This window comes from Apium graveolens, chromosome 8, assembly GCF_009905375.1.
Source record: "Apium graveolens cultivar Ventura chromosome 8, ASM990537v1, whole genome shotgun sequence".
In the NCBI taxonomy this organism is placed as follows: domain Eukaryota; kingdom Viridiplantae; phylum Streptophyta; class Magnoliopsida; order Apiales; family Apiaceae; genus Apium; species Apium graveolens.
The window spans coordinates 232,921,299-232,949,091 of record NC_133654.1 but is presented as its reverse complement, the minus strand read 5'-3'; positions in this window follow the sequence as shown (position 1 = coordinate 232,949,091).

Below are 27,793 nucleotides of genomic sequence, written 5' to 3'. Positions count from 1 at the left end.
CAAAACAAGGCAGTTTTTAGGAACAAATTTCACAAATATCCAACATACATCAGTTTTGATTAATCAGACATAATTGACTTGATTTTATCAAATATTATCACAAATAAGGTTTTGTTCATACCAGAATTGAAACATATTTCAAGAAATTCCTCAACAACCATATATAAATATCTCAGTTTATGAACTCGTATAATCAATTGATAAACCAAGTCGATTTCGTAAAGAATTAGTCATATCATTCAAATAATCTCCGCAAATAGCACATATATCTTCATAAATTTCAATCACAGAAGCTTCAACTCATCGATTTCACAAGAACTAAATTAGTAGCACACTGTTAGGGTTCGATTTGTTTATACCTGAGCCTGTAGCCTGGCCTGGCTTACAGGTCTTACCTGGTTGACTCAGTCGCGGACTGGGTCAACTTCCAAAACACCGCATGCACTCCTTTTTATTCATTTCTGTTATTCCCAGTGGACTAACAATGAGATTTACAGAAGGGGGGTTGAATGTAAATCTCAAAACTTTTTCAAGTTTTTAGCAATTTCTAAGACTAAGTGTTTTGATGAACAAATGTGTGTGAATTGCTTTAAGCTAATACAGACAAATATATATTCAAGCACAAATGTAAAGAACATAAAGAACTTAAAAACTTTTCTGGTGGATATGTTGTTCCACCAGAGATGTGTTATTTCGGAAAATCTGTGAATCAAAGAATTGATCACAGCTGCGTCCTAGTACAAACTAGATGATTTTCTCTCTGGACTTTTCTAACCAGCTCTGGAAAATTCACAATCTAATTACTAGCTGCTACTTGGTTTATATAACACCAAGTTTACAAGTGAAGACAAAACTGTAGAATACAATTAAAAGATTCTTCACATGTTTCTTCTTCATTTCTCTATCCAATGCAATTTAGGTTTAGCTGTGAATCTTTGAATACTTCCTTGTTTGCACTAGAATGGAAATGCTGCTTTTTCTTGATTTCTCCTAGAGGCTGCCACATTCCAGTTTGTCTCTGTCAACTCATGTGCATCTGTCAGTTTATGAATTGTCACTATCAATTGCTATTGAACTTAGCATCCGTTGAAGCTTTTATCCGTTGATGGCTTTATCCGTTGAAGCATTAGCAGTTGAAGCTTTTATCCATTGATGCACTCATCCGTTGATGGATGTTATCCGTTGAAGCTTTAGAGACATCCATTGAAGCTTTATTTCTCATCCGTTGAAGGCCTTTAATATCAGTTGATACTACTTCACTTATACAAAATTACAAGGCATGAAATATTTACAATTAGCCCTCCTATTTGCATATCCACTAGTAGTCAACATGACTTATAATTTCCCATAACATCTAAGAATTACAACTTAAGTACAGAGAATGAAATGTGCTACAATACTAAACTTATTTCTAAGTAAAGCTACTCCTTCAACGGATAGCCAGAATGGTCTTATCCGTTGAGGCTACAAACACCAGATTTCTACTTAAGTGTTTTGTTGAACTTATCATCAAACTAATACATATATTCCTAACAATCTCCCCCTATTTATGTCTGCTAGAACTGTAAGCATAAATTTGGGTTTAACTTGATGATAATAAAACACTTAATAAACATATGAACTGAAATAAAGTAGAAATTCAAAAGTGCTGCAAAAGTGTATATACTGAGATAGAATTGAAGAATTACATTGTTTCCAAGGGTGCTCCTTTAGCCTGAGCAGATTAATTCATTTTCCTTTGATCCCTTGTTTTCTTCCCTAGCCTCCTGTCATTCTCCTCTATTTGGAGTTGGAATTGTCTGTAGAATTCAGCTTCATCTTCTTCATTGATGTCCAACTTAGATTGCATATCCTTGAGAGTTTCATTACTGGCAATCTTGAGCTGATCTTCAAGTCTGAAAAATCTTCTGACTCCTTTATTGTCTCTGAACTCCATCAACCAATGAGGTGATTTATGAACTGTAACTCCATGCTCTGGGATGAATAATGTTCTAGGCAAGGCATTGGACTCCCACCAAGTTTTCGTTATGCTGGCAATCTTGTTGAGAATCTCAGTTTTGGCAGTTCTGGTAAAGCCAGAATCCTTTTTGATAGCTGAGTAGACTCTAATCAAGGTAGAATAGCCTTCATCCAGAATTCTGTAAAGAGGCCAAGTCCTTTCCCCACTTCCTTTATATTTGAACACTAGTCTTTCTGGAAGCTGTCTGTAGGCATCTATTCCCCTTACTTCCTCCAGCTCATCCAGATAGAGTTCAATGTCTGTAAATTCCTTTATGTCACAAATGTGAACATAATCATCCTTTGAGGCTTGTGGCTTAGGCTTGAGTTTCTGAGTGAATTTGATTGAGGTTAGGGGAGGTGTTGATTTGATTTTCTTTTCTGTTTCTTTGATGGTGGAGAAGTGGTTAAGAAGGTGGGCAATTTGATGGTGTCCCAATCAATTGGTTCCTCCTTAGGAGTGATTGTTTCACCATGGATGTTTATGAAGGGGTCAGGCACAATGGGTTCAGGAATAGAAGGTAGTGGTCTGGATTTTGATTGGGTTTCTTCAGTTTCATCTACAATCTTCCTTTTTGCATTGACCTTCTTTCTGTTCCCTTTCTTCCATTCCTTTCTTTCCTCACTTCTTTCTTCGACATCATCATTAAACATGTCCCCCATACCTACATCTTCACCCTTGTCTTCAATTTCTTTCTTTTCTTCAGCTTGACTTGACTTTAGCTATTTTTCAAGCTTTGCTTGTGCTCTTTTGTTAGCCTTTAGCTTTTCAGCTTCTTCCTTCAACCTTCTGGTTTCTTCCCTCTTGGCTATTGAGAATTTGGGATGTCCTTGTATCACACAGATAATCTTTCCCTCTCTGAAGATAATAGCCATGTTCATTCTTTCAACCACATCCTTGGTCTCCTTGTGCTTTATGATATTACCACCTAAAACCTTGTCTTCATCAGGCTTTGGAAGAGGAAAATCCACTCCTTTCAACTGAGCAAGGATTAGAGGGTTCTTTGTAGAGTCCTTGTTGGATCTGTTATTGGACTTGAGAACCATAGGTTTCAGATTCTTTGAAGAAGTCTCTCCACCCTTATTCCTCCTTACAGGCTTGAGCTCCATAATGATTGGCTCCACTTTTGTGCTATGCTTCACAGATTGTGATTTTGAGGTTGTAGAGCCAAACACTTGTTGCATCCTTTCATCAATTTTCCTCCTTTGCTCTTTGACTTTTATCTCAACTGCTGCTTTCTGGATTAGATCAATTCCATCAAACTTTCCTTTGATTTGAGGTGTTGGAGAAGTGGTGATGGTAGGAACTAGCACTTTAGATATTTGAACTTTTGTTGATGGCTCTCCTTCCCCTTCCCTTTTATTCTCCCCCTTTTTGTTATCATCAAGGATAGGGGTCAAGCCTTGTGCTTTTGCCAGCTGCAATAGTAGACTTGTCTGAGATTGTTAATTTTGAAGAATGGTGACCACAGAGTTTTCAATGACTTGAAGTCTATCTTCCAACTTGCCCAGCCTCTTGTTAGCATCAGATTCTCTCCTCAGTCTCAGCAACAAATCTTGCATTGTACCATAAGGCATGACTGAATCCAACTTCTCAGAATTGTAGGATTTCAAGTCAGCAATATCCTTTTTGAGTTCATCCACACTCAAATTCTGTCTGATGTGCTGCAACTGCAGGAGATGCAGAGAGTCTAGATGAGCTTGAAGAATAGCCTTGGTACCAACATCTGAAGTTTCCTGAAGGGTCTTTTGAATAGCCATGACCTGCTTGACCAAAGCTACACCAAACTGTCCTGGTGTAGATTTCTTTGTCCATGCCCATTCAGGTAAATTTGGAACAGAACTTGGGCCTTCATCTCCCCCTGTGTTCATGCTTCCATCCAAAGAAACAGAGTCATCATCATGAGAATTTACTTCAAATTCTTCAGATGGCTCACCAGCTTGTGAAGGCATCCTATTAACAGCATCTTTATCTCTTTGAAGAGATTCTGAAGTGTGCACTATGTTCAAAGTCTGCTCTGCCTCCATATTGCCCTGAGCAGCCAACAGTTGATAGGCTGAAACAAGATGAGTAAAAGTGTCAGCATCCAAGGAAATGTTATCAATTACAGCTTTGTAATGTTGCTGAAATTGTCTTCCCTTTTCAGCATCATCCACAATCATTGACTCACTAGCAATGGCTGGATCCACCCTTATAGCTTCTGTACCTTCTTTTCTCTCATTTTCTCTATATTCTTACATCAGGGGCTCCCCCTGGCTCACACACACCCTCACACCCTAACCCTCACCTACTAAGGTGGCACTCCTCTCTCTCACTTTTGCCATGCTGGAAGAAATAGCATGCATATTTTGACTCTCAACCTCTCCTTTTTCCTGGGAGCAACCCAGCCTCTCACTCAAATTATCACTCCCTTCCCTCAATCCTAGAAGTGATTGTACAGTAACCATGTCTTCTACACTTGGAATTGATTCAGATATATGTGTAGAGACTATCAACGGATAGGGAGTATCCATTGAAGTAGGAACTGATGGTATCAACGGATAACTGCTGTTAAGCTTATCCGTCGAAGAACAACCACTTGTCAACGGATGAGAAATATCCGTTGAAGAAGGAAAAGAAGTAGATATTGAAAGTGACATAATTGTTGAATCTATGTGGATTGATTTTAAGTGAGGTGACACAGATTCTTCAACTAAGTCTGAAAGAATTGGCTGATGATCCAACAAATCATCTAAAAGATGATGATCACCAGGATTTGAGTGGGGCTCCTCCCTGAGTTTTAAAGAGGGAGAATCAGGAATTGATGTGAATATCATATCCACATCCAGAGATGGTGATGGAGAATTTGGTGATTGATGTGTGTCTATTATGAGAGAATGGGGTTGTGACTCCACATTTGCTGGAGCCACATTAAGCTGAATTTGAGAAGGCAAAGATACAGGTGGATGTATCTGTGCAGTGTGTGCCCCCTGTGTTGAAACTAGGGTTCTAGCCTTCTTTCTTCTTGAAAAGGCTTTGATAGGTGAATGTGTGGCTTCAGTGTCCCTCCCTCTTTTGTTCTATGTCCCTGCTTGTGGACTATTTTCAATAGCTGCATCCTTTTGGGAGGATGCAACTAGGGATGTGTTTGAATCCTTTTGAACCACCACAGTCTTTTGAGAGACTGTGGCTTGGCTGGCTAAGGTACCACTCACCTCTCCCACCTTATCCTGGGGGGTTTCTTGATGTTCACCCCTCCCTTCACCACTCACACCCCGTTCACTCCCTTCAGGGTTTATGGTAGTTGTTACAACTGTTGTCTTTTGAGAAACAACAGAGATGGTTTTCTTTGACTTGTGTTTTGGAATTTTAGTTTTGATGGCTTTGGTAGGAATCTGTTGGGACAAAGACGCAGATTCCATTGCCACACTAGAAGGCAAAGAAATAATGGGGTTGGAAGAAGTAGGAGTTGCAGAAGTATTTACCTCACTTACCTGAGGTGCATTCATTATTGGTAAATATATCAATGGCACCTGGCTGTTGAGGTTAATTCTCAAAAGGTCTGCAAGGACCCTTTTCTCTTGTGCCCAGCATTTGAGTTTATTACTCTCATTAGTTATGACCAAACCTTCAGCAACATGGTTATCCAATAACATAAAGAATCTAGCATAGTAGATGTTATGAGGTCTATTAGCTTTGTTACCTAATCTGGAACCTAATTCTAGCATGACATAGTTGCTAAAATTAAAGTACCTATCAGAAACTAGCATATAGAGCATATTAACAAGAGATGAAGTTATGGCAACAAAATTGCTAATCTTCCCAGAGAAAACCTTGATAAAGGCATCTCCAAGAAAACTCCATTCTTTCCTAAGGCCCTTTCTTCTAATGCTCCCTAAGCTAGCAGAATCAAAAGAATAGCCTATGGAATCTAATATAGCAGATACATCATTATCAGTGTGTGGTGTCATGGCATTATTCTCAGGTAGCTTAAAGCAAGACTGTATATCATCACAGTTAATACAGTAATCCTTACCTTTGAGAGAGAAAGCAATGGTCATGTCTTTGGAGTTGAACTCTGCTGTTGTCCAAATCTCCTCAATTACCTCACAATAGATAGTTGGGGCTTCCAGCGTTGCATAGCTTAGTTTGCAGTTTTTGATGATGTAATAACCCCAATTTTTGGAATTTTTGAAACCCTTATGAATAGTGTTTTGCTGATTATGCTGAATAAGAAAACTTTTCATGCCACACTATGTAGGGGTTCTTTTATTGATCTTCTGGGATATTATTAGTACTCTATGTGGTATATGAGTGTATGTAAAGATCGTCAGAATCCAAATCCGAACACTTTGATTTTTCCCGAAAATCCACCAGATATCGAAAGAATTGAGTATAAGGTAACAGGATAAAAAGGATTTAAATTCAAGGATTTTAAGAGAGGATCATAAAAGGGATATAATGTATTGAGAAAGGTTAAGGGAACCCAAGTAAGAAGATCCCGGGTATGATCCCTCAAACGATAAACGAAAACGAAAGTTAAGCGAACCGTATAACAGATCAGCGGTCATTAGCCAAGTAATTAGAAGCTAATCAAAGAGGTTAGTGGGGATGATGTCATCAAACCCATAAGAAGAGGACAAAGGTGGGAGGGTGACATCACATGGTGACATAAGCATGACCAAGCAAAGTGTGTTGTTGGTTGAATTAGAACCACACAAAAGTTACCATGGTAAAAGGTAATAAAACAAAACAAAACAAATCCAAAACAACCAACCAAGCCAAAACATTTCATTTTCACCAAAAACAAAAAGCTATCTCACCTTCTTCATCCAAAAGCTCTCGGCTTTTTCTTCTTCTTCAAAGCAAGAAATTCAAAATCCTAGTTCCAAGCTTTGATAATTAGCAAGGTAATTATCTAAGACTCCTTATGCATAGATATAGCTATCCTATAAGTTTGAGCTCCTAAATCATTCACAATCTCTTCCTAAAAATCATGGAAAAAGATGGTGAATAGTTTTTTTCAAGAACTAAAATTTTTGTTCTTCAGTTTTGTTTAGATTTAGCTTGGATAAGGACTTTTAAGGGTGATTCCAAGCTAATTACTTGATTCTCCACTCTCCAAGGAAGGTATAACCCCTCCAAACCCTAACTTTACTTGAGTATTAGGTTTAGTTTTGTTGTTATAATTCATGAGAGGCTTGATTGTTGTGTATGTAGAGATTAGTTGGTTTTGTAAAGTTTTTGGAGTTGTAATTCTTGGATTGTTGATTAATGAACTTAAGTATAGTTTAAATTCATGTTTGAGAATAGTATAAATTGATAATGTTGAGTTGTTGGGGCTGTCATGGTGAAGTATGGATGGAGTTTTGATTGGGATGTTGATTGTGAGTTGATTGTGAGATGATTTGGAGTGATTTAAATTTGGGTAATCGCGTAAACATAGCCGTCGTAATGTCCGATTTACCGTAGACTGTTTTTGTTCTTAACATCAGAACCCTTGAACTCACTGTTAGGTTTTGACCATTGCCATTTTTAGATAGTTCATGTTACGAGCTTCGTTTTGATATGTGGTACGCTTGAATCCGATGTACGGTTTAGGAGAAATGACTGTTTTAAGTAACGGCATTTCGCGAACGAACCATTACCCCTCGCCTTACTTTGAAACATAGGTTAAAGACCTTAAAGGACTAATTGGAGTATGAAACATTTATGTAAAGTGTATTAGGCAGTTGGTAAGGCACTCGCGAAAGAATCGCCTTAAAACCCTTATTGGTTAATTTATTAAAAATGGTGGAGCCGAGGGTACTCGAGCGACTTAAGTGAATCGTTAAGCGCAAAAGCGAACGTTAGGGTCTAATTGGTTAAAGTATAGATTCATAAGCGACTTTGATTTAATTCCAACTTATATGTTGTTTATAGGTTACCAGACTCGTCCCAAGCCATTTGTAACCCCCAGTCGCTTAGGCAAGTTTTATATCCGTTATACTGTTGTTGTGATGTATACATTTGTACATGCATTATCTTGTGATAGATGCATAATGGTTATTTAGCAAATTCTTGCGATATATTGTAGCATGTGATATGGTATATATGCATGCCTGTTTCGTAATTTTGATACATATATCTGTTGATTCAGTTGATAATACCTATGCTAGAGATAAGCGGTAATTTACATATACCCTTAGTATAGGGGACCCAAAGGTGAACATTTTTCTAAAACCGGGAGTCGATGCTTCCGAGTATAATATTTATATATTTATATATATATGAATAGTTTTAAAAAAAACTATGAATCAAATAAGGTTTATTCGATAACCTTATTTTATTAATGAATATTATTTTGAATATTCATTCGAGGGCTTATGACCCCGTTTATTTTATTATTGAATATTATTTTGAATATTCATTCGAGGGCTTATGACCCCGTTTATTTTATTAATGAATATTATTTTGAATATTCATTCGAGGACTTATGACTCCGCTTAATTTATTAATGAATATTATTATTTGAATATTCATTCGAGGACTTATGACTCCGATTATTTACTAATTATTATTCTTAATTTTATTAAAGAATAATGTGTCGATAATCAAACTCACTTTTGATTATTCAAATAAAGATAGTACTTTCGTATAAGTATATCTTTGGTTATTTAATATACATTGCAAGTATAAGTTTTAAAACTTCTACTTCAATTATTTTTATAAAGATTATTCTTTATGAGAATATTATTTAAATAATAATATTCAGATATTTTCTAATAAATTGGGACTGATTTATTTCATTAAATCAGCATTACTCCAAACATTCTTAAAAATGTTTGCGAGTCTTCAAAATGATTTTAAAAGTTAGAGCGGATCCCAAAACTCATTTTTTATATATTTAATATCTTCCTTTCAAAGGGGATTTAAATATTCGCTCAAAACCTGAGGGATCCGACTCTGTGGTGTGTTTTATATTCGCAACAAGGTTGCTATTTTGATAAAAGAGTTTTTGATTACTTACCCAACACTCGGGAAGTAAAATTCTTGGAAGAAGTTAATCCATTAACAGGCATCGCCTGGGAAATATCGGTGAGTTTTCCTTTCCAACTAGATACGACTTCTTGGTGGAGCCGTATCAACAAGTTTCTACTTGGGGAAAGGGGGGACGAGCTTTACGTTTCAGAGTCATGGATTTCATCTGAACTAGGAGTGGCGTAAGTGGTCGAGTAGCACCGGCCCAGCCTTATTATATTGGCCCAAATGGCCCGGAAGTTCCGCTAAGACGGTCCATTCCTTAGGAGTCCAGTGTTGGGTTGACAAGTAAATCCGACAGGTTCTCCTCTACATGTAGAAAATGGTGGGGTTGCACTACTACGACTGATCATCGTAAGTGGTCTTCCTGGCGCGGTAAACTCCCGTAATGAGTTCATCATCCAATTGGATATTTCTGCAACACTACCCAGAGCACTTCGATAGAAAGGCTACGGTTGGGCGATTGTTGAGTGTTGGCAGGGTCAAGTTTTCAAAATGATGTTTGCATCAAATGAAGTATCTCATAACTTCATGTTATTTTGATGATATTTTAAAGATTGATTCTATACAAGTTTTGTCTTGTAGCTTAATCTATGGGATGAACTATTTATACATTGAACGGTGGTAGTTCAAGTAGTATTCGGAAAAGATATAAGTATATTGGAGTATCTTGTAACTTCATCTTTTAAACTTATATCTAGTTAATGATTGTCTTATGAATGACAAAGGTTTCAGAAAAACGTTGAGACAAGGTTAGATATATGAGATCACCTTGCAACGATATTTTTATAGAGTTATAAACTGGAACTCTGTGGATGTTATACATGTCAGAGGATTTCAAATATTGTGAAAAGTATTTATATATATATATATGTGTATATATAGATACTGAATATTTTGCGACTTGGTCGCGTTAAGATATCAGCTTGGTTCAATTCTTTTGACCAAGACTTTCATGAGTACTATGAGAATGCTCATATATTGTTAATCATTATACATATTATTTTGGTGGGCTTGTTGCTCACCCTTTCTTTCTTCTTTCATCACACAACAACATATAGAAAAGATGAACAAGACCAAGCTCCCAATTCGCAAGCGGTTAGAAAACGTTCCACAGTTTTCTGGAAGCGTTGATGCCGCCGTAGCTGAGGTAGAATCTACCAATAGGCTAGGTTTTCAACTATTGATGAACCAGACTTATGTATAATATGAATTGTAATAATGGCAAAGAAATATAAATTTATTCAGAACCTTCTTGAGGTGTAATGGCTTATTATGTGGAATAAAATGACTTGTGTTATTTTTTTGGTATTCATCTCTGAGACTATAACGTGTGGCGTGTGTGTGTATTGTGGGGTCACAGTACGGAGTAGTTGATTGTTTATTTAGATTGGGTGTTATTAAGGGAAATGGAACTCGTGACAACCCGAATCCCCGACCCCGGATTTGGGGGTGTTACAGATGAAGTCTATCATCTTGTGATAATCTGAGTGGGCTTCATTCTTTTCCACCAAGGCTACGAAATTGTTCTTTTCATAAACAAATCCAGACTGAGACATAATCTTGACTACTGGTGCCATTGTTGTGAGTAGAGGTTGCAGAGAAAGATTGAGAGTTTTGGGAGAGAAAGAGAATAAAAGCTTTTGAAAAATAGCAAGAAAGTGTAAAGTGAAAATAAGAATTCAATGGGGCTTTTATACTTTCTTGAATTAAATAGTTCTTTGAAGAAAATTACAGCCGTTTGAGCATAAAATAAATGGTAGAAATTCTTAAAACTGTATTTAATACAAATACATACAACTATATATGTATCGACGGTTAAGTAAAAGAATCAACGGCTGTGACTCATGTAAAATGACTGATGTGACACTTCAACGGATGAGGTAAATGGTTATCCATTGGAGATTAACACAGTTTTATCCGTTGAAGGATAAAACTACCAGAAATGTATTTGTCTTTCAACGGATAATGAACATCCGTTGATAGAACAATTTTGGCTTTCAACGGATAGGGAATATCCATTGATGAAATAAACTATATGCAAAGCCAACTTTGTTCTTGCAACAAATTCATTTCAGGCTACAATACAAATTGCAATAGGACCATGAAATTATGAATAATTAAGCATACCTAGCTCACTTACTAATCTTGTGAATGTTGATTCATCAAGTGGCTTGGTAAATATGTCTGCAATCTTGTTAGGTCCCAATATGTTTGTAGAAGGGGGGTTGAATATAAACAATACCGTTTAATCGAATAAAATGTGGAATAAAAATTGAAACAAAATTCAAGTTAAATAAAACTTTTATTAAACTTGAAATATGTTACAACAACGGTATCTGTTACAAGGAATTAATCTCAAATTAATTATCACAAATTTAGAATAAATTCGACATGAACTTTTTCTATTTTTGCAATAATTAGAATCAAATGCTAAAAGCGATTTGAGATTAAGTTCTAGGGATTTTGATCCGCTAGATAGTTACACAAGAACAACAAAAGAATTTCTAGTGGATTAGATTTAACAATAACTACTAGAAATAAATGCTCTGAGAATTTTACAATAATTTCTCTGCTTCTGTTTGTTTTGTGTTCTTCAGTGGTTGGCTGTGTATTCAATTGTGTTGGCAAAATGATCTGCTTCTTTTTGTTTAAGTAAACAGATCACTCGAATTGAATCAGCATGACATTCGGCAAGACAATCCAAAATGAACTAGCAAGACAATCCTTTGAACTGGTAGAACTTTCGGTAGGACAATTACTTGACTTGGAAAGACTATCGGTAGGACAATAGAATGGCTTGGTAGAACTATCCAGAAAGACTTGGTAGGACTTTCGGTATGACAATCCAATTGTCATACCAGTTCAAATCTGTTTTGCTGATTTTCTTTTTGAATATAAATCCAAAATCATTTCTGAAAAATGCATAATATTAATTCAGAATTAATTAACCAATTAATTCAATTAATTAATAAATTAATCTTTGCAGATTTAATTTATTTTCTTAATTAATTTAAATGACTTAATTAATTAATAGAAAATTAATACTACTCTTGAACAGCAATCACTCTTCTGACAATCTTCTGAAAATCACTGAATCCATTTCACCACTTGAATGTTGACACTCGATGTACTGTCTGGTTCATGAATGACTAACTTCTGTGATGTTTCTCCAAGTCTTGATTTTCTTCAGATTAAATTCCTGTAATTAATTGATACCCTGACGAGATCTCTGTCACTTGGTTAAATCTACAATCTTGATTTATATCACTGAGGCTTGATCAATTACTTGAGCTTCTTCCAGTGAATCTTCAAGTCTGTAGATGAACAAAATTTCTTAACCCTTTGACATATGTTACTTTGTGAGATCTCTCCGACGATAGATCCACTATTTACTTATTACATTCTTATTTGACTTGAGTTAAATCCTCGAATAAACAAATAGGCTTAACATATGTCTTTCAATCTCCCCCTATTTGTTTGTTAGACAATAACAACAAATACCTAGAGGATAACTCAACTAACAAATAAGAAAAAGATATAAATAGTAATGCAAAGTAAATAGCAGAAAAGTTCTGGATTATATTTAACATTTTCCAGATTCCAAAAGAAATTTACAAGTGAATACAAGATAGATGTTCCTCTAGCCTGAACATATAACTACATTAGTCTATCTTGATTCATAAAGCTCTAATCATATTACATTGAGTTTTGAGCTAATTGACTTCAGTTGTCTTCTCTTCTAACTTCACCTTCTTCTAAATCTTGAAGCAACTCCTTGTCAAAGACACAATCCTTTTCTGAAGTGAAGCTTGCTGGTCTGACTGGTTGAACTCCAACTGACTTCAGCTTATTCTTGAATTGATTGTACCTTTTAATATTCTTTTCACAATAAGCTTGAATCAAATCAGCAGCTTGAGTCTTCAACATGGATGAGTATCCAGCAGTTCTTAAATGATGTTCCATCCAGACCAGATGCTTAGCTGAGTAGTCTTTAAGAGATTGTGTATCTAGCTGACAGATTTGAAGACAATCAGACTTAAAGAATCTCACCTGATGAGGATTGTTGACCACTTGAGGACTAGCCCTGCTGGCAAACTCTTTAAGCCTTTCTCGAAGAACTTCATTCAATTCTGAGCTTCTTTTTACTTTGTTGAGAAGAACCCAAATCTCTGACAAAGAACGATTCTCAAACAGATGAAGTGACACCTTGAAGGATCCTTCACTCTGACAATATACAAAAATGCTCATCTCATTTAGGGATCTGTCAAAAGCAGCTGTGATCCTTGAGACTTCAGTCTTTATAGCATTCATGTACATGTCATTGTTAGGATGTGAGATTTCCAGCTTGTCAAGAAGATGTAGGAACTGCCTATCATTGTTAGTGCTCAGCTGAGGCATATCAAGTACTTTCCTAGCCTCATCCCATTTTCACCAATCTTCAGTCTTACATCTCTTCTCCTTTCTTTGGCTTTAATGTCATGAAGACGTTGTTTTTCAAGAGTTTCTGTTCGTTCAATGCTTTTTCTCATGTCAATGATCTGGGATACCTTTTTGAGTTCAGCTTCTTTTCTTTTCAAGTCTGATTGCTGTTGCTGAAACTCTTTCTCAAAGATAGGATCCACTGTAGCTTCCTCTTCCCATTCTCCAAAATCACTTTCCTCTTCAGCTTCATATAAACCGTCTTTATCTTCCAAGACTGGTTCAGTGGGAATGTCAAAAATATCAAAGTCATCCTGTTCTCCACTGTAGTAGACATCATCAGCCTTTCCTTTGTCTCCAGCAGAGGTATCTTTTTCTTTTCCCTTTCCATTACTCCCTTTCTTCCCCCCCTTAGTTGAGGGATCCTCTACTGACTTTCCTTTAGAACCTCCATGACCTCCATCACCTCCAGAGCCTGAGCCTCCACCAGACGGCCCTTTAAAGTAAGTTCTTTGTTCTTCATTAGGGCAGTGAGAATTCTTGATCATGAAATATAAGTGTTTCATCCCTTCATTAAGATGTTCCATGCCCGTTTATATCTTTAGAAATCTGGAGGAGTCCAGTGAATGATTCATTTCAACCAGGTCTTCAAGAGAAGTCATTCTTGTATGTAGAGAGCAGAAGTTAGAAATGTCATCAGCTGATAAAGTTGGAGTTTCCTGAATGGAATTGAGCTTTGGTGTGACAGTGGTCTTGAGATTTGAGATATCATTCCTGATGAGTGCCAACTGATTGTTGACAGAGGTGGAAGAAGAAGACCGTTCAACCACTTGTGCTTTGAATGATTTAGCTTCAGCTTGGCTTTTAGCAAGTTCTTCTTTTAAAGCAGCAATTTGAGCTAACAGGTTTTCAGTGTCTGTGTCTGTGTGTGCTCTCACCTGAATTTCACTCGTGTTTGGTTCACTCACCTCACGTGCTTGTGTTTCTCTCAATATAATTGCTCATGAGGAGTCTTCCTGTTGCTGTTCTTCTGTACCTGCAATTAAAATCACCCTAGCCTCTTCAAGAGAGGTTAGTGGTGGTGCAATGGGAATTCACGAGTTCCGATCCTCAGTCAAACCTATCATTTCATGTGAAATAGATGTCTGAATTGCTTCAGGGATAGATTGACCGAGTTGCCCTCCACTTTCTCCAGATAAATCTGTGAGTGGAGAATCCCGTGAGGGAGCCAGAGGTGTTGGATCTGGGAGGGGAGAAAATGACTCTATTAAAGGTGGCTGAGAGTCAGATTTTCCCTCAGAAGCATGTGACTGCTCTTCTGCCGTAACTATGGCAGGCACTGTAACAGACTCTATGTGCACTCCTCGCTCCGTGTCCTGAGTATCATCTACGGGTATGTATGGTTCCATTGTGAGTAATGGAATTGTGCTTGACTCAGTACAAGATGCCATGGCCCTATGGCAAATTTCAATAGATTCATCCTGTTGAGAGGATGTTTCTAGTAACTGTTCAGTGGCCATTTCAAAGTCCATGTCCTGTTGGGAGGACAAGGATGGGCTTTCAGATGCCTCAGTAAATGTTCTTATTTTCTTTGGAGGAGGCAAAGCTGAGGGTTCATTCACATCCACCAATACACTACTTCCTATTAACCTTCTGGGTAACATTTTAGACAGTGGGGGAGAGGTTGAGATAGGTTGTGACTCTGTGTTTGGCTCTATGACCTGGGATTAAAGCTGTGGTTCTACAACTTCATGGTCAGTCCTATCAACCACTGGGGGTCTTTCAACAGAAGTAGGAATGGAGTGAGAGTGAGGAATTACTACCTGTAATGGAAGAGCATCTGATGTTGGAGGAGCCTGGGTGGCTTGAACCACTGGAGGTTGAGCTTGCTGTTCATGACCGGGACGATTGAAAAAAATGTAAGGGAATATAAGTGGCCATGAAAGCAGATACAAGTACTGGAACTTGCATGAATTTGAAAGTTGTGTCTTGGCGGGTGTAAATCTTTTTGCTTACAGGAGGGGGTTCGGTTACTGCGGAGTTAGCAAAAAGGGCTTTGTGCTCAGGTGTGAGAAGATGATCTGCTATAAGCATGAGAAAACGAGCATAGTAACACGAGACCCTACGATTTGTAGAATGATCACGTAAAGCCGTAGTGAGACGTCTCAAGAGAATGGGTAAAAGTAGTTTGCCAAAATTGATCCTTTGATTGAAAACAACCGCAAGACCAATATACTGCAGAGTGGAAGTGATGCTGTGAAAGTTGGATTTAGTGCAGTTGGCAAACACTTTAGAAAGAGTATCGAAGAAAATGTCCCATTCAGACACCAAATTGGATTTTGAAAGTTTGGTTAAATTGATCACCCCCTGATAGTGAATAGCATGGAAAAAGTTTGAAATATCATTTTCAGAGGGCAAATTACAGAAATTGTCCATAGGAAAATTTAAAGCTCGATTGACGACTGTTTCATCAACCACATACTGTGTGTTTGCCACGGTGAATGAAAACGATTTAAAATCATCGGCCACAGTAGAGGTTGTGCAAATCAGTCTTAGCAGATCAACATTTAAAATCACATTTGATTTAATAGCAGAGCTAACAATCGAATGGTCATTTAAAAATATAATCCACAGCTTAAATTTTTCTACATCACATTTATCTGGATTAAAATAACCAACAAGATTATGCGAAACAATTTGGAAATTGAGAGCCATTTAAAAATAATAATAAGACACACACTTTCAGAATTTTAAGAATAATATTAAAAAAAATTCGAATTAATTAAATTAATTTAATAATTCGAATTAAATCAATTATAATCGAAAAATTTAGAAAGTAATGTATTTCGTTAAAATTCTTAATTCGCAATAACAGATCTGAAAAACTCACAATACACAAAATCAAATTGAAATACCAAAAACACAAGACACAATAACAATCAGATTATTTTGGGGGGGAAAAATTGATAGAAATAACTGAAATAAAAAAAATTGGGCAGCACTTCACTTCTGTATGTATACAAGTGTATGTATATATCAGAAGAGTGTGCTGAGTAAAAACTCGAGCAAGAGGAACAATGGTGACTGTTGATTTGATCGAAGAGGAGAGAGAGAGAGAGAGAGGGAGAGAGAGAGAGAGAGAGAGAGAGACTGTTGAAATTTGAAAAACAAATTGAACTGAACTGATGAAAATAAAAAAACAGACACAAAAACAATTAAGTAGTATAACTGGTATGACAATCCGGGATTGTCATACCGATTGTCATACCAGCTTAAAGACAGAAAAAAACATAAAAGAAATAAAATTAATAAACACTAAATATATATAACTGGTATGACAATCTGATAGTCATACCGATTGTCATACCAGTATAAAATAAAAGAAAAAAAAATATATATATATAAGGTTTATAACTGGCAAGACAATTGATAGTCATACCGATTGTCTTGCCAGTATAAAACTATACTGATAACCAAAATAACACAATTATATACTGAAATGACTTTCAGCAAGACAATTTCAATTGTCTTGCCGATTGTCATTTTGGAAATAAAATAATTATAAACAGAATTAGTATGTTCATATTTATATATATATGTACTGAAATGATTTTCAGCAAGACAATTTTAATTGTCTTGCCGATTGTCATTCCAGTAGAAAGACAATTATATACTTATAGAAAATATTTATAAAAACAAAGACAATATTTTATAATTAATTATTTTTATTCCAAAAATAGATTTCTGTTAAATTTTAGCAAATAAAATTCATAGAAAAATATTTTTAGAGAAAATAAAATATTCTGAGATATTTGAAATTAACAAGTAGAGTAAATAAAACAGATAAGATAATATAAATTACATAGAAATAAGCAGGAAATATTGGAAAATGATAAAATAAATTTGCAAATGAATTTTTCATTTATGAAAAATTCATTTGTAAATTCACTCAAGAACAGATTTCAGATATTCAAAATTTTAATCACTAAAGCTATTCAACATACCCAATTTACCAACTAATTTGGTAAATGTGGATTCATCAAGAGGTTTAGTGAAAATATCTTCTATTTGTTCTTCTGTTGGAACAAAAAATAGTTCAACAGTACCATTCATGACGTGCTCTCTAATAAAATGATACCTGATGTCAATGTGCTTTGTCCTCGAGTGCTGCACAGGGTTGTTGGTGATGGCTATTGCACTTGTATTGTCACATAAAATAGGAATTTTGTTCAATACAGAGCCATAGTCTCGTAGCTGGTTCCTAATCTACAAGATTTGAGCACAGCAGCTTCCAGCAGCAATATATTCAGCCTCGGCCGTTGAGTTGGAAACTGTTTGCTGTTTCTTGTTGTACCATGAGACTAGTCTGCTACCTAGGAATTGACAACTCCCTGAGGTGCTTTTTCTATCAACAACACTTCCTGCATAATCTGAATCTGTATATCCAACATGGTTAAAACCAGATTCTTTAGGGTACCAAATACCTAGATTTGGTGTTCCCTTAAGATATCTTAAGATTCGTTTAATAGCAACGAGATGAATATCTCTAGGATCCGCTTGGAACCTTGCACATAAGCATGTAGCATACATAATATCTGGTCTACTTGCAGTAAGATAGAGTAACGAGCCAATCATACCTCTGTAGCTTGTGACATCTACCTTAATGGAGTTTTCACATGGTCCAAGCTTGACAGCTGTAGTTGATGGAGTCCTTGATGATGCAGAATCCTCTAGATTGTACTTTTTGAGGAGTTCCTTGAGATACTTGGATTGACAAATAAATGTTCCATCTAACCTTTGATTTACTTGTAATCCAAGAAAGAACTTCAGCTCTCCCATCATGCTCATTTCAAACTTGTTGTGCATTAACTTAGCAAATCTCTTACAGAGATTATCATTAGTAGACCCAAATATTATATCATCCACATAGACTTGGACTAATATAGTATCATTCTTATGTTTTTTAGAAAAGAGAGTTTTGTCTATGACACCTATAATAAAGCTATTTTCAATGAGAAATTCAGAGAGAGTGTCATACCATTTTCTCGGAGACTGTTTGAGTCCATAGATAGCCTTAAAAAGAAAGAAGACAAAATCCAAATGATCTGGATCTTCAAAACCAGGAGGTTGCTCTACATATACCTCTTCATCCAGCTTTCCATTCAGAAAGGCGCTCTTCACATCCATTTGATAAACTTTAAAGTTTGAGAATGCTGTGAATGCCAGAAATATCCTGATGGCCTCAAGTCTAGCCACTGGAGCATATGTTTCATCATAATCAATGCCTTCAGCTTGAGAATACCCTTTTGCTACCATTCTTGCCTTGTTTCTTGTAACCACACCATCTTCATCTAGTTTATTCCTGAATATCCACCTAGTACCAACAGCTTTCTTGTGTGTAGGTCTAGGTACCAGTTTCCAGACTTGTTGACTTTCAAACTGATTGAGCTCATCTTGCATAGCAATCACCCAATCTGGATCAGTAAGTGCTTCTTCAATCTTCTTAGGTTCCATCTCAGAAAGAAATCCTGAGAACAGACATTCATTTTGAGTAGCACGTCTAGTTCTGACTCCAACATCTGGATCACCAATAATCAACTCAAAAGGATGAGCTTTATTCCAGACAGTCTGTCTTGAAAGATTTGATCTTGATGATTCACCTTGAAATTCATTTGGATGTTGTGTCCTACTAGTTGATCCTTCAGCATCTCCCCCTGAGTTGTTGCCATGTTGACTTGAAGATTCTCCATCAGTAGTAGTGGTATCTCCATTGTTGCCAAAGTTTCCATCACCATTACCTTGAGTATCATCATGATTAACAGGTTCTTCACCAGCAACAACCTCAGGTTCTTGACCATGTTCTGATTCTGAATCTGACATATCATCAAACTTTAGTTTCTCAGAAGGATCTTTAGTTTGGATACTAGGGAGTTTAGTGTCATCAAATGTAACATTGACACTTTCAGTTACTTTGTGTTGATCAATGATATACACTCTGTATGATCTTCTTCCATATCCAACAAAAATACCCTCATATGCCTTTGCCTCGAATTTACCACGACGATCATCTCCATCCTTGAGCACGAAGCATCTGGCACCAAATACATGAAAGTATTTGATAGAAGGTTTCTGTTCATTCAAAATCTCATAAGGAGTTTTCATGAAGTCTTTGTTGATTAGAGTTCGATTCTGAGTATAACATGCAGTATTGACAGCTTCAACCCAAAAGTACATTGGAAGACCTGATTCACTTAACATCGTTCTTGCAGCTTCAATCAATGTACGATTCTTCCTTTCTACCACTCCATTTTGCTGAGGGGTTCTAGGAGCTGAAAATTGTCTGGTAATCCCTTTGTCTGTACAGAATCCATTGAGAAGTGAATTCTTGAATTCTGTTCCATTATCTGACCTTATTGCTCTAATAGGGACATTAGAATCTAACTCAATCATCTTGATATGATCAATCACAACTTGTGGTGTTTCATCCTTAGAGTGAAGAAATAAAACCCACGTATACTTGGAATAGTCATCAACTATCACAAGACAGTAACACTTCTTTGACATCGAAAGGACATTAACTGGTCCAAATAAATCCATGTGCAATAATTGCAGAACACCAGTTATGGAAGATGTGTCAGTGCCTCTACTTGCTTTCTTTGACTTTCCTTTCTGGAAAGCCTCACATAGTCCTTCTGGGGAGAATTCCAGCTGAGGCAGACCTCTGGCCAATTCTCTTTTGACAAGAGAATTCATTGTTTTGAAATTGAGATGAGAAAGTCTCTTATGCCATAGCCAACTCTCATCTGACGATGCCTTTGCATAGAAACAATTGACTTCAGGATTGCTTCCAGAGTTCATGTCATCTACGAACAGATTTCCTTTCCGGATTCCCATCAAAGAGGGTTTTTCACTTTTCTTGTGCAGAATCTGACACTTCAGCTTGTCGAATAAAACATTGTAGCCGTTGTCACAGAACTGACTAATGCTAAGCAGATTGTGTTCAAGTCCTTGCACAACATACACATTTTCAATGATAACATTTCCAGCTAGCAAACAGCCATATCCCTTAATTTAACCTTTGTTGTTATCTCCAAAGGTAACCACTGGGCCAGCTTTCTCAACCACATTTGATAACAGGGCTCTATCTCCGGTCATATGTCTTGACGATCCGCTGTCAAGAATCCACATTACCGGTTGTACCTGTTTAATGCCCTACAATACAAATGGATTAGACCTTCTTCGGAACCCAAGCTTGGCTGGGTCCGGCATACTTGTAAAATTGGCCTTTATCAGGCAAAACAACATTCTTAATTTTAATATTCTCAACTTTCTCAATGACTGGACATTTGACCTTGTGAACAACCTTGACAAATTTCTGTTTAGGCTTAGGCACAAATGTCTCCTTTCTAGCTTTAGGAGGACTAGCAGTCTTAGACCTATCATGCTTTCTATTATTCACATGCTGACGAGGAGTAGTCTTATCATTAGAAACATGTTTACCATTAAAATAAGCATACATCAGATTAAAAGCACAAGACATACAATCAGGAACACCACATGCTTTATGAGAGGGATTAACAATAGGCAACTTATGCATGGTAGACATGGCATTTGTGTTATCCAACTCATGTGTGTCTGAGTTAGTCTCAGTTGCTTTCACAACTTTGACTGGAACTTTTGACACACTTGACTTGGAGATAACTTTCTCATTAGCATTATCTTCAGCATGGATTTCTTCATGAATAATAAATGAGGTCTCATCAAATGGTTCAGCAATTGATTCTTTATAGAGGGGTTCATCAACACCCTTAAGCACATGTGTTACTTCCCTGCCTTTAGCACAGACATGAGGAGGGGAGTTTATGCCTAATTTTCCAATAGCAGCATTGTAATCATAACCTATTCCAGATGTTTGATTAACAGCTTGCTTATTGTAAAACTCTTTGGACTTCGAACAAGAATTAAAGTAAGCTTTAACCTTAGCCTCAAGACTGGTGATCTTGTCTTTGAGAATAGTTTCAAGTTGTCTATAACAGTCAACTCTATTCTCTAGAAAAGATACTTGTTCTTTTAATTTATCTTGATTAATGTGCACAAGTCTTAATTCATTGACCTCTTTCTCAAGGTCTTTGATTTGTTGATTTAACAATTCATTATCACGACGAGCACAATCTAAGGAACCTCCTAGATGATAAACTAATTCAGCATCGGTAAATTTTATCTCTTTTCTTGACGATGAGGTGTTTGCATCACTAGCCATGAGAGCAAGATTCCCAACTTCTTCATCTTCACTGTCAGTATCATCCCAGCTTCTTCCCTTTTCCAGGTAAGCCCTTTCAGATTTACTCTTCTGATTAGAATCGTAAGAGTTCTTCCTAACTTGTTTTGGCTTCCTGCATTCTATGGCAAAGTGTCCCAACTCATTGCAGTTGAATCATTGAATGGTGCTTCGATCAACCATCCATGTTTTATACCCACCACTGCTGGTGTTAAAGGATGAAGATCCATCTTTCTGGAATTTATTGTAGATGGACTTGTACTTGAACTTGGGATTCCTTTTGAATCTGACATTTGAGAATCTCTTGACAATCAGGGCCATTGACTCATCCTCCAATTGCTCCAGTTCTTCCAAGGAATAAAAATCATCTCCTGATTCATTTGTAGTAGGAGGATCAAATTCTGCTACTATCACATTTTCTTCAATCTTGGAAGACTGTACCATTCTTTCTGACTGTTGAGATTGTTGATGTTGTTGATCTTCAGCTACTAGAGCAGTAGACGTGCTGACCACTCTTCCTTTCCCGTAAACTTCCTTCTGCTAAATCTGCTCCAACTCATAAGTCTTTATCACACCATAGAGCCTTTCCAAAGAAATCTCACTCATATCTCTTGCTTCTCTTATGGCAGTAATTCTATGTTCGAGATGAGTTGGCAGTGTTAAAAGGAACTTTTTGTTGACCTCCCTGATGGAATAGTATTTACCATTAATGTTCAGGTTGTTGATCAGTGCATTGTACCTCTCAAACACTTCAGTGATTCCTTCTCCTGGATTGGATTTAAAGTATTCATACTCAGAGGTTAGGATTTCTAACTTGTTCTCCCTAACTTCCTCTGTGCCTTCATTAATAACCTCAATAGTTTCCCAGATATGTTTGGAATCTTTATAATTCATCACATGTCTATTCATCAAGGGATCAAGGGAATCTACTAAAATTAATTGAAGGCTAGCATCCAGGGAGGCTTCTTCTTTTTCAGCAGGAGAAAAATCCTCAGGATCTTTCACATAAGTTCTTGCTTTGGTAATCACCACATCATTTTCTATTACCTCTGGTTCAATAACCATCGGAATTTTAGGACCCTTCTTTAACACTTCCAGGTATTTGGAATTTGCAACTTGTAAAAACAATAGCATCTTCTTCTTCCACATAACATAATTTTCTTTATCGAATGGTGGAATTTTAACGGTTCCAACTTTTTGTGTAGTCATTATGAATTTTTGAGTGAATAAAAAATTCAAGGAGTGAAAGAAACACAAAAGTCTAGGATCTTGATTTGTACGTTAATCAGAAGGCTCTAATACCAATTGTTAGGTCCCAATATGTTTGTAGAAGGGGGGTTGAATACAAACAATACCGTTTAATTGAATAAAATGCGGAATAAAAATTGAAACAAAATTCAAGTTAAATAAAACTTTTATTAAACTTGAAATGTGTTACAACAACGGTATCTGTTACAAGGAATTAATCTCAAATTAATTATCACAAATTTAGAATAAATTCGACATGAACTTTTTCTATTTTTGCAATAATTAGAATCAAATGTTAAAAGCGATTTGAGATTAAGTTCTAGGGATTTTGATCCGCTAGATAGTTACACAAGAACAACAAAAGAATTTCTAGTGGATTAGATTTAACAATAACTGCTAGAAATAAATGCTCTGAGAATTTTACAATAATTTCTCTGCTTCTGTTTGTTTTGTGTTCTTCAGTGGTTGGCTGTGTATTCAATTGTGTTGGCAAAATGATCTGCTTCTTTTTGTTTAAGTAAACAGATCACTCGAATTGAATCAGCATGACATTCGGCAAGACAATCCAAAATGAACTAGCAAGACAATCCAAAATGAACTAGCAAGACAATCCTTTGAACTGGTAGAACTTTCGGTAGGACAATTATTTGACTTGGAAAGACTATCGGTAGGACAATAGAATGACTTGGTAGAACTATCCAGAAAGACTTGGTAGGACTTTCGGTATGACAATCCAATTGTCATACCAGTTCAAATCTGTTTTGTTGATTTTCTTTTTGAATATAAATCCAAAATCATTTCTGAAAAATGCATAATATTAATTCAGAATTAATTAACCAATTAATTCAATTAATTAATAAATTAATCTTTGCAGATTTAATTTATTTTCTTAATTAATTTAAATGACTTAATTAATTAATAGAGAATTAATACTACTCTTCAACATCAACCACTCTTCTGACAATCTTCTGAAAATCACTGAATCCATTTCACCACTTGAATGTTGACACTCGATGTACTGTCTGGTTCATGAATGACTAACTTCTGTGATGTTTCTCCAAGTCTTGATTTTCTTCAGATTAAATTCCTGTAATTAATTGATACCCTGATGAGATCTCTGTCACTTGGTTAAATCTACAATCTTGATTTATATCACAGAGGCTTGATCAATTACTTGAGCTTCTTCCAGTGAATCTTCAAGTCTGTAGATGAACAATGTTTCTTAACCCTTTGACAGATGTTACTTTGTGAAATCTCTCCGACGATAGATCCACTATTTACTTATTACATTCTTATTTGAGTTGAGTTAAATTCTCGAATAAACAAATAGGCTTAACATATGCCTTTCAAATCTGCTTTTCACTTGGAACAAAATGAAGTTCCACTGTACCTTTCATCACATGTTCCCTTATGAAGTGGTACTTGATGTCAATGTGTTTGGTTCTTGAGTGCTGCACTGGATTTTCAGTAATGGCAATGGCACTTGTATTGTCACAAAATATAGGAATTTTGTCAACAGTTAGCCCATAGTCAAATACTTGATTCCTCATCCACAATATCTGTGCACAGCAACTACCAGCAGCAATGTACTCAGCTTCATCTGTTGACGTAGAAACAGAATTTTGCTTCTTCCTGAACCATGACACAAGCTTATTCCCTAGAAATTGACAGGTGCCAGTTGTGCTTTTCCTGTCTATTTTGCAACCTGCATAATCTGCATCTGAGTAGCCAATTAGATTAAAACTAGACTCTCTAGGGTACCAAATTCCTAGATTTGGAGTCCCTTTGAGATATCTGAAAATTCTTTTAATAGCCACTAAGTGAGACTCTTTAGGGTCAGCTTGAAGTCTAGCACAGAGACATGTAGAAAACATTATATCAGGTCTACTAGCAGTTAAATATAAAAGTGAGCCAACCATGCCTCTATAACTTGAAATGTCCACAGACTTTTCAGCCTTGTTTAATTCAAGCTTGGTGGCAGTGGCCATAGGAGTTTTTGCAGATGAACAATCCATTAAGTCAAACTTCTTTAAAAGATCATAAATATATTTAGTTTGACTAATGAAAATTCCACCACTAACTTGTTTAACTTGTAAACCAAGAAAATAAGTTAGCTCTCCCATCATGCTCATTTCATATTTACTTTGCATTAACTTAGCAAACTTTTTACAAAGCTTGTCATATGTAGAACCAAATATAATATCATCTACATAAATTTGAACAAGTATTGTAGAGCCATTAACATTTCTAAAGAAAAGAGTTTTGTCAACAGTACCTATTGTGAAGTAATTATCTAGAAGAAATTTTGACAAAGTCTCATACCAGGCTCTAGGTGTTTGCTTTAGTCCATAGAGTGCTTTCAATAGATAATACACATAGTCTGGAAAATTTGGATCTTCAAATCCTGGAGGTTGGCTTACATAAACTTCTTCCTCCAATTCTCCATTCAGAAATACACTCTTGACATCCATTTGATAGACCTTGAAATTGGCATGGGCTACATAGGCTAGAAAGATTCTGATGGCTTCAAGTCTGGCAACTGGAGCAAATGTCTCATCAAAATCTATTCCCTCTTGTTGAGAATAGCCTTTAGCAACCAATCTGGCTTTATTCCTTATGACAATGCCATTTTCATCCATCTTATTTCTGAATACCCATTTTGTGTCAATAGAGCTCTTGTTCTTTGGCTTGGGTACCAGCTTCCATACCTTGTTCCTCTCAAATTGGTTTAGCTCCTCTTGTATTGCTAAAATCCAATCTGGATCCAATAGGGCTTCTTCCACTCTCTTAGGTTCCTCCTGTGATAGAAAACTACTATATAGACATTCATCTTGAGTAGCCCTTCTAGTTTGCACTTTAGATGTAGCATCACCAATGATCAATTCAAAAGGGTGATTCTTGGTCCATTTCCTTTGAGGTGGTAGATTAGCTCTAGATGAGGTTGCCTCGGTATTTTCATGATGTGAGATAGAATGTTGATTGGTTGAAACTCCCCCTAAGTTGCTGATCCTTTGAAAGGAATTGGGAGTTCTATTACTTGATGAAGTGAAATGATTATCCGTTGACAGACTGTGATCAACGGATGCCTCATTATGAACTTCAACGGATGATGCACTTTGTCTTTCAACGGATGTTGCATTGCTTCTATCAACGGAAGCTGAATTATGACTTTCAACGGATGCAGCATTCTGTGCATTGTTGAAAGGCAGATTTTGAATTCTTTTCGAGGTGCCTTCTCCATCATTCTCATCTTCACTATCATCACAATATATCTCAATATTGTCAAATTTGAGTCCTTCATGATGTCCCTCATCTGTTAGTCCATCAATCTTTTTATCATCAAACACAACATGCACAGATTCCATGACAATGTTGGTTCTTAGATTGTAGACCCTATATGATTTTCCAGCAGAATAACCAACAAATATTCCTTCATCAACTTTTGCATCAAACTTTCCTTTGTGATCTGGTTGATTCCTTAGAATGTAGCATTTGCAACCAAAGACATGAAGAAAGTTTAAGGTTGGTTTTCTTCTCTTGAACAATTGATAGGGAGTCATGCCTTTTGCTTGATTGATTAGAGAATTATTCTGAGTGTAACATGCACAGTTAATAGCCTCAGCCCAAAAGTATGTTGGGAGTTTTGACTCTTCAAGCATTGTTCTTGCAGCTTCAATTAGTGACATGTTCATCCTTTCCACCACACCATTCTGTTGTGGAGTCCTTGGAGCTGAGAACTCATGCATGATCCCATTTTCTTCACAGAACAACTTCATGGTTGAATTCTTGAACTCAGTTCCATTGTCACTCCTGATATTCCTTACTTTGAAATCTGGATGATTGTTGACTTGCTTGATATGATTGATAATGATCTCACTAGCTTCATCCTTTGATCCAAGAAAATAAGTCCATGAAAACTTTGAGAAATCATCTACAATCACTAGGCAATGTCTTTTCCTTAAAATTGACAATACATTGACTGGTCCAAAAGATCCATGTGTAGCAGTTGTAATGGTTCATCAATTGCTGATTCAAGCTTCTTACTGAATGATACTTTCTTTTGCTTTCCTTTCTGACAAGCATCACACAGTCCATCCCTTGTGAATTCCACTAGAGGCATTCCTCTAACTAAGTCCTTTTTGACTAGATCATTCATTGTCTTGAAATTCAAATGCGACAACTTCTTGTGCCATAGCCAACTTTCAACTGGACTTGCTTTGCTGAAAAGACAAGTAATTGATTTTGCATCTGTAGAGTTGAAGTCAGCCAAGTACGCATTTCCTTTTCTAACTCCAGTTAGAACCACTTTGTTGTCCTTCTTATTTGTGACAACACAGGCTTCAGAATTGAAGGAAACAGTATTCCCTCTGTCACATAGTTGACTGATGCTCAATAGATTGTGTTTGAGACCATCAACTAATGCAACTTCATCAATGATGACATTTTCCTTTGAAATCAAGCCATATCCAATAGTGAACCCTTTGTTGTCATCTCCAAAGGTTATGTTAGGGCCAGCTCTCTCCTTGAACTCTGTGAGCAGGGTGAAATCTCCTGTCATGTGCCTTGAACAACCACTGTCCAAGTACCATAGATTCCTTCTTTTTCCCTGCACACAACAAAATCAATCAAGTTGACTTTGGTACCCAAGTTTCCTCGGGTCCAGCCTTGTTAGTCTTTTTCCTAGACTTCATTCCTCCTGCATCTTTTGACTTAGGTAACTCTGGGTCAACCTTGATCTCAGATGTAGTTGGTTAAAGTGTAGGGTTAGTCAAAGAATCATTTAGCACATTTGGTTGAATTTTATAAGGCATAGATTGTGCAAACATATTATTCCAAATAGGCATGTT